An 8,828-nucleotide genomic window follows, 5' to 3' on the forward strand; every position below is an offset into this window, starting at 1 on the left:
CATGAGCTACAATGGCTCACACTGGCGTCGGGAGTTCGCTAGGTGTTTTCCCGCTGGAAACGCTGGAGTGTCACACTAGGCATCGAATAGCTCTGCATAATGCAGTGCTCTCTGAGCATAACTTTTATTAGCCTGAAAAAGCTGATGATTTGTGCACTCTTTCGAAATACTGTGCATTGAGCAGTGAATGGTGTTTTCTTTCAGGTTTGTAGACTGGAAGGTTTGATCGACTTCTCGAGTGCTAAAGATCACAGTCGTGAGTCAGTCCAGTAATATTCAAGTCGGCAGGATATGTGCAAACCCTCTCGCAGGGAGCGATACAAAGTTCCAAAAATGTAGCTGAAGTCGAACAAGTGAGAATTACTTCAAGGTTTTCTTTTAGATTTGCGATTTTAACCACTTTGCGCTAGTGCGCTACAGCCTGGAGGACAAAACTAGCTTTCCTTGATGCTGCAATACAATCCCGGCTGACTCAGCTTTGTTACTTGAACAGCAGACCTCAGGTTGCCTGCTTCCTACATGTACTTACAGACACAGTCATAAACATGTAGTTCAAGTCTGTCATACGCTTGCCCTAGTCCATTTTGTAATGCACTAAAAACATTATGATCCTAGTTTTGACGGTATCATGTTGTATTTCAAGTCCTTGCCTATACTCTGTTATATGTAAACCTCCTTGCTAGATATGCCCCGCGGTTAGTAGTATGAATATTCTCATTGCTGTATCATACATTAGACCGTTGTTAGAGCGTGGATAAAAACTGAAAGGCATAATTTATTTTGGTGATTTGCACCAACACCCGCTGGTCATCCGCATTGCGCAGGGCCGTAGTGTCTCATGTATAATTATTATGTTAGGCGTCTGTGCATTGCCCTAGATTTATATGTTTCCCAATTTTCATTATGGCCTGATTCATCCATAGAAGGATGTGTGCTTATTCATAATCACCCTCTCCTGGTGGCGTTGCAGCAGGATTCATCCTTCGTGTTTGTTATACTGTAAATTGTAGTCGTTTAAATATCTTAAATTTCGTAAAACGTTCGCAAGTAACGAGACTAAAACGTTTGCTAAAGTTTGTCACACGTGCATTTGTCACACACAGTAGTGTAAGCGAGTACCTGGCAACCACAGAATAAAGCCAAGCATCAATTTATCGTTTCCGGTTGAATGAGTGATGTTTCTCGAACAGGATGGAACGTTAGCACATTGTTTTCTAGACTAACACGATAATTACACATGATTTTATACTGGGGAGAGAATACATATTGTAGCAGAAAGTTTTCTAAAACGACCCGGCAACTTATAAACCAATGCAAATTTCACTGCAAGGTTCAAACTAGTAAGTTTTCATAATATTATCCTAAACATATTCGCAGAAAAGAAAAAGGACATGGAAACGAGTTGAGAGTAACTCTCCACCACTGTGACTAGATACTATATACAGTTGGAAAGTGCAACAACTGTATATAGTATCTAGTTACAGGGGTGGAGAGTTACTCTCAACTCGTTTCCATGTCCTTTTTCTTTTTGACAAATAGTTTATTATTATTATTATTAAAAGCATGTCCGCGTAGGTGGCGGGGGTGCGACTTTCGCTTATGCCATTCAGGATTGATTTCTGAAGAGTAATACGATACAATGAAATGACAGAAGTGACGTCAACATAAGCCGTTAGCAACAACACCAATATGACTAATGGAAAACTTCATCTAAAGTATAAAATAAAATAGAATATGCATACAACATGCATATTCTACTACATTTATTATTGGCCCAATACCCGCTCAATACCCGAGTTTCGAATTGCACACTTAACATATTCAATGAAATTTATTCCCGTAGCTATGCAGAAGACGTTACTTCAGTAACGTCTGGCGCTAGCCAGGGTCCACACAGCTTTAATTTGGTGTTTGTTTGTTTGTTTGTTTGTTTGTTTGTGTCACGCCTGGCGCTATCCCGTATCTGTCCCGTACTGTACCGTACCAGCAAAGACAGCTGGCCACAATATTTTTGTTTGTTTGTGCCATCGACATGCCTGGCGCTATCCCGTACCTGTCCCGTACCATCAAGAGTACGGTACCCTCAAGAGAACGAGTATATAATTATGCGAAGTGTATCGGGGGAATGCATTCAGTGCAGTAACATTTTGTGTGGATTTGGGTGCGAGGCCGAGATCCCACTAGCAGGCTGGCTCGCTCCTCCTCCGTCTCCGCAGCCTACACCCGCCATGAGAAGGCAAAGAAGCGTTGGTACGAACAGCGCTTGCGTGATGTAGAGCATGCCTCGTTTGTCCCGGCCGTGTTCTCTACGACTGGCGGCATGAGCAAGTGTGCGTCAGCTATGTACAAGAGAATTGCTGTCTTGCTTGCAGAGAAGACCGGTGAGTCCTACTCCCTCACCATGGCGTTCATCCGGTGTCGTCTTAGCGTAGCGCTAATACGGGCCAGTGTAATGTGTGTGCGTGGTAGCCGATCCATGTTTTCTGCCCATGCTCCTGTCGCGTCATCTGGAGCTGTGGTCACTGCGGAGGCATCCATTATGGCTGACTGAATATTGTCATATAGACTGTTTTCACAGCCACACTAGCTCATTTTTACTACTTGGCCCAACTTCTGCGAAAACCAGGCTTAGGGTGAAAATCATTTTTTTGAGAAAAATGATGTTTTGTAAAAAGGTTGTGTCGCGTCGACGCTCGAGTGCAGTGAAGTGGAACCAAAGAGAATCTCGCTTGTTTGAAGAAGTAGCACGGTCATGGCAGGAAGGGTTTCAGCAGTCAGGGAAGTCAAAGGGCTTCCGCAAGCCTTCCGGTAGAATATTCCCTGCTACTCCTCTAGTCACAACGAAGAGTTTTTGAGCTGATCGAACGGATTCCATCTCCTTCACTCAGGAATGGCGAAATTTCTGCGCTAGCTGCTGCTTGCGGAAAATGGTGAAGAAATCGTCTCCAGTTAGAGTCGTGATTGCGATAGCGAGGAGAACCTGGACGACATCGATCCAGCCAATCGAAGTATGGAGATACTAGCTGTTTCTTGGCCTCACGCAAAGGGAACACGCGCAGCAGAGCTCATACGTTTGCATCAAATTCACGAGGAAAAAGGCTTGAAGCGCAGTGTGAAAACGGTTTTGAATTGAAGTCCTTGGCGATGAAGTGCTCACTGAATGCCAGGCGAATGAGCGAGCAGATCGAGAGGCCTCCACTCGAGACTTTCCTCGCTGGACAGCTAGCTGCCAGGGATTGTACGGCGTGCCGAGATAATCGCGAGATTTCACTTGCTGGTAAGCACCAAGCAGACACTGCAGCACGCCAGCACACTATGCGCATACTATGAACAGTGGAACAGTTTGAAAGGCCGGGTTCTTTCTGGTTTCTGAACAGTTGTACCCTTCAAAAGGTGCCATCTCGAATGGAGTCGGGTTTCCTTGTGGTGTGTAGCGCCAGAGCATGCCAGTACATGTATTCAGCCCCAGAATGTGCTGAGTGAGGAGCAAACAAAACATGCAGAACTGTGCATGGCAGCTACAGCCTGCAGCACCAAGAGGCCACAACAGGCCTGCCCCCACATGCCTACATTGTCATGTCACCTAAACAAAAATCATCCATGTCTCTTCCTTCACTCTGGTGGATCTCTCTTCATTTCTTTCCTGTGATAACAATTTTGTGTTTTTTTTGGATTTTTTAACACAATACCCTAATGTGTTTGAGATACTTTTAATACCACTATGAGTCGACACACACCTGTAATATTTTGTTTCCTGACCTCCCATGCCCAGTAGAAGCTGAAAATGGGAAAAAGTCATTTTGTGAAATTTCACCCTAAGCCTGGTTTTCGCAGATTCTGGGCCACTTATTATTTGCCATGGCGACCCCCGTAAGTCCAAATAGCTGGCCAGGCAGGGTTGGGCCTTTTTTTCTTTTTCTTTCAAATTTCGTTGTATCAGTCACCGACAACTTGCAGGCTGGCAGGGCCGCCTGTCGACCAGCCCGGGAATCGCGTGTAGGCCGATAGCATAATAATTATAACGTACATACAGCCATGTAGATGTATGGCAGGAAGTCATATTATGTAAACGACTCCCTGCTATATGGGGAGATTTTCTGGAAAGAAATACGAAGTAGGGAGACGAGTAAATGCAATCAGAATGGATGTTAGTTGCCGTCAGTATAATAATAATAAGAAGAAGAACGCCCGTGATCGGCAGAGTCAGCGCCGGTCCCAGGAAACGTCACTACAGACATCCCGTCGACTCCAAAACGCCCGTGATCGGCAGAGTCAGCGCCGGTCCCATAGCTATGCAGAAGACGTTACTTTAGTATCTCATTGAAACGTTTTTGCAATACAATTATGTAGCTAATCAAAGGAAAACACATTTCCATCAGTTCTAACAACATGCACGATGAGCTAGACAACAAAGCATAGCGCAGGGCCCTGAGCTTCCAAGCTCTCTCGTTGCACAACCAGTAACATAGACAAGAACTACACAATGCCACAAATAGCTTTTATCTCTTACTTGCAACGGTGCCATCGTAGGAATAAAGAATTAAAAACGATTTGCAGGTGAAAAGATTGAGCGAAATCGAAATAGGATTATGATTTGTATTCTCAAATGGTTGCTGACATTCCCTACAAAAAGGCTTTACATTTGGGAGTATGGCATATTTTAAGGGCACTAGACTGATACTTGTTGTTTGTGATGACGTTCATGCATTTTTGAGATTTGATGAGTACCTGAATGATTTCTCGCATACCTTATGAAAATGACTAGACTAGTAAGAGCATTGGACAAGCCTGTCTGACAAGAATTCGCCTATATTTCTTTCGTATTGTCTCTCGTTAGCATGCCAGAAATAATTTGGAAAGCACTTTTGCTTGGGCCAATCTGGACGTATTGTTGACGATCGGTCACGTAGTTGGCCATCCACTCCAGAGCAACACCGCCTATGCGGAGAGCGTAGAGGTAACTAACTAGAGACTGATGCTGCACTTTTTCGAAGGCTTTCGACATGTGTACAAAAGCCACCCCAGTGTAGAGGCGTGCCACTTTTGCCTGGTTAATTTGCTCTACCGTTAACACTAGGGCATCAGAGGTGGATTAGTGGCTACGAAAACCAAATTGTTCCATTGGTAGCAGATCTTGGCTCTCCAGAAAATCAGACAGTTGTTCATGAACAATGATTCGTTCAAGGATCTTGGAGTCCACACTTGAGTCGCGTTTTATACATAGTGCTCGCATTTTGGTCTGGAAACATAGTGGTAGCCGGAGACCCCACAGAATGATGTCGGATATAATTTGCGCATTCTACTTGATTATCGTTGCCATCCCCTTCCTTACAAGTATCTTTTCTTCCCACACGACCAAACGGAATGCCAGCGAAAGATGTAATTCATCCTATTCATAAAAAAGTAAAAGTAAATTATCGCATCCGTTCCCGAAGGGAACTCACGACGGCCGCTAACACCCGATAAACCCTAGCGGCAGATGCAGCGCCTAACGGTGGGGGTGAGTGGGCAAGTCTCACAACCACTGGCACAAGTGCCGAAAACGACCCCATTAGCTGCATCCATGTACCCCTTGTGCCTGGCCACAAGTTCCCAGTTGACTGTGGGTAGCAGCACGGCTGGAAAAACCGCTCCCAGGCAGGACTTGAACCAGGTACCTCCTATTCATAGCTATATTAAAGATGTAATCACTGTCGATTTCAGCGGGGGGGGGGGGGGTGCAGGCGTTACTCCACAAAGATTAAAGGGAAACTGAATTCCAAAAAAAGTATGGCTTATCGGAAGGAGAATTGGGCAATGATTCCCATGATCTATATATCGAGCCGATCAGAGAAGAGGGACCATGTCAAATTTCATAAATAACACCTTCCATATTTGGACATTGGGCTTGATGACGTTCGTAGCGCTTAGCTATCACCACCCTGTGCATGCTCAGGATTGTAAATGAATGGAAAGAAACAATTATTTTGGTGTTTTGCAGCTCGATTTCGTTCCCTGACGGTAACCAAATATAGATGTAGGAATCGGTTGAGCAAGAGAGTGCAACATGCCTTTCCGAAGGCTGCTGTCCAGCCAGCAGTGGTGATGACGAAGACACGTTACTATTATCAGCCTTTTCGAGTTTGCATCGCCTAGCAAGCTTGGGTAGTCTTTGCTTAGGCTAATTGGAATGAAGAATTCGGAACGAGCGAGGTCAAAACTGATGAGTACTTCTCGCTCCACATAGACTGGCACACACAGAGAAATAGACAGCAATAGCGACAACACACAAAGTGAAAGGTAGTTGGCCGCAGCCAGATGTGAACCGGATAACGAGTGAGGTATGGAAGCAAGGACTGAGAACAGAGTGTCTCAGATAGAATAGGCATGCCAGTGGATAGCAGAAATAGGCACTGATGCAGAACCACTTGGGACCGTCAGATTAATTTTCCTGGACCGAGCCAGCCGGGAAAAAACCCTCGCGCCGATGGACGCAGCTGTGATGAAAAAAACCGGCTGCATAATCCCCAATGGCGATTAGGCATCATGTAGGCACGGCAAGCACATCACCGCAGAAGTGATAAAAAACAACGATAATATCCACAGAAATGAAGGGTGGGAGTGGACACTGGTGAGACTCAAAACTGATTGAATAAGTCAAAAAAAAGAAACGACAACAAAAAACACACCAGATACCATATTTGCAACATAGAATGGTTCGCGAGAAATCATTTCTCGTCTATCTCGCTGCGATCGGCCGGAGAGAAATACAACTATACTGCAAGTATGATATATGTACAGATAATTGACGTACATAGTGTCAAAAACCGCTGACATAATACAGGTTAACGTAAGTGCAGTTTTCCTGATACACAATACTACAGTGTAGCTGAGAACTACGAAGTCGAAATCTACACATCAAGCGGAAGGTGAAATTTATCAAGGTGAAGTGTATTTTCTTTATTGTTAGAAGTCATTGTGTTCAAACAATCACTCTGAGCTCTACTAGCGAGAAACAAAAAGGTGTACTCATACAATGCCACAAAAAGTGGTAAGTCTTTGTGGTCCACTTTCACGACAATAACACACACAGAAGTCTCTGCTGTGAGCACGGTGGCTTGGCAAGAAAAATATGCACAAGATACTGCTGCTAGTCGCACAGCTAAGCACACAGAAAACGACAAGATGTTACAAAGAGTGTTACAACACCCGTCCAAGCTAAAGGACCTGCCCAAGCCCTGCCCAAGAACGGTATCTTGAAAAACCCCACACACTCACCACACGGTCATCATCCAGCTTCAGTTCAATCACAATACAGTAGTATTCTTCCCATGCAGATTTAATTGAACTCCCCTGGCACTAGCTATACAATCTGAAGCTGTACGTAACCATACAAAGGCCCGCGACGCACACACCACCCCTACGTTTTTTTTAACTAAAAAAGAAAAGCAGTCGTAACTGCCACAGCCACATGGCCAATACGATAAAATGGATAAACACACACCCAGAAGTCAGGGGTGGGAGGGTGGGATACAAACTGCACCAACGAAAAGCCACTGCGAAGTGACAGGAATGCGGTCAAGCACACCATTTTTGCTGAAGCAAAAAGTTGCAGGGAAATCCCAAAATCAGTGCGATTTTACATGAGCCCCAAATGTTCAAGTTACCCACAAAGACACAAGCTTTCCAACTCTCTTTGGCCGTTGGAAAGCGTACCATCTTTGTGGTCCACTTTCAAGACAATAACAAACACAGAAGTCTTTGCTGTGAGCACGATGGCTCGGCAATGGCGAGAGAAAAGGATAGCCTGGCTGCAACATACTCCGTGTTACCTGTCAAGCTGTGTCCTCCGGTTCGGCGGCATAGCGCTTGCCTAGATTCCAAATGTTTGGCAATATGAGCGATGGATTCGGCCATAAGGCAGACTGCACTATCCATGTTACTGGACACCACTCTCGTTAACTTCCTCCTCGTGCAGCATCTATAGAAACAGCTCTCAGTCCAGGTATACGTCATAGAGTCACAGAGACGTAAAGGCCATGGTAAATGGCAAGTATGTGTCTCGCCATACAATGGCTGGCCCAGCTGCTGATGTGATTGTACCAAGAACGTCTTTATTTAAGCCAAAGCCCCTACTGTACGGTCAGGGCATCGACTCGGTAGGTACCAAATGGCCCCCTGAACCCAGCCATTCTTCGTGCCCTTCAGACCACTGCGATAACCACACAACTGAGTGCAAGGTTAATACGAGATATGGCACCGCTGTGCCCCAAGCCTTCACCTGTGAAAACACACAAGTTACAGAAACGAAGCACAAACACCACACACAACTGCAGGCCAAAGGAGGTACGGTATTTCTCACCCATCTTGTATGAGCTCCACGCAGGAGACTATGGTAAGATCATGCCATCCCCCTTTCATGCCAGCAATGGCAGTGGCCACTGACACTTTGTAAGATGTATGCACATCTGCCCACACACTGCTGCATATTGCCATACGCCTCGTGCCCTGCTAACTCTTTTCCTCTGGATCTGAATGTGCACCCCTTACGCATTATATACTTATACTTTATTTAGTTCTCGCCCCGAACCCTCCCCGCTCGCACTCCCTCTCTCTCTCTCTCTCTCTCTCTCTCTCTCTCTCTCTCTCTCTCTCTCTCTCTCTCTCTCTCTCCCTCTCTTTTTTTTAAATACTTTTTTAATTCTCTTATTTAGTTATCTTGCTCCCCAATCCTCACCGCTCTCTCTCTCTCTCTCTCTCTCTCTCTCTCTCTCTCTCTCTTCTCTCTCTCTCATTTTTTAAATACTTTATTTAATTCTCTTATTTAGTTCTCTTGCTCCCCAACCCTC

This window comes from Sycon ciliatum, chromosome 7, assembly GCF_964019385.1.
Source record: "Sycon ciliatum chromosome 7, ocSycCili1.1, whole genome shotgun sequence".
NCBI lineage: Eukaryota > Metazoa > Porifera > Calcarea > Leucosolenida > Sycettidae > Sycon > Sycon ciliatum.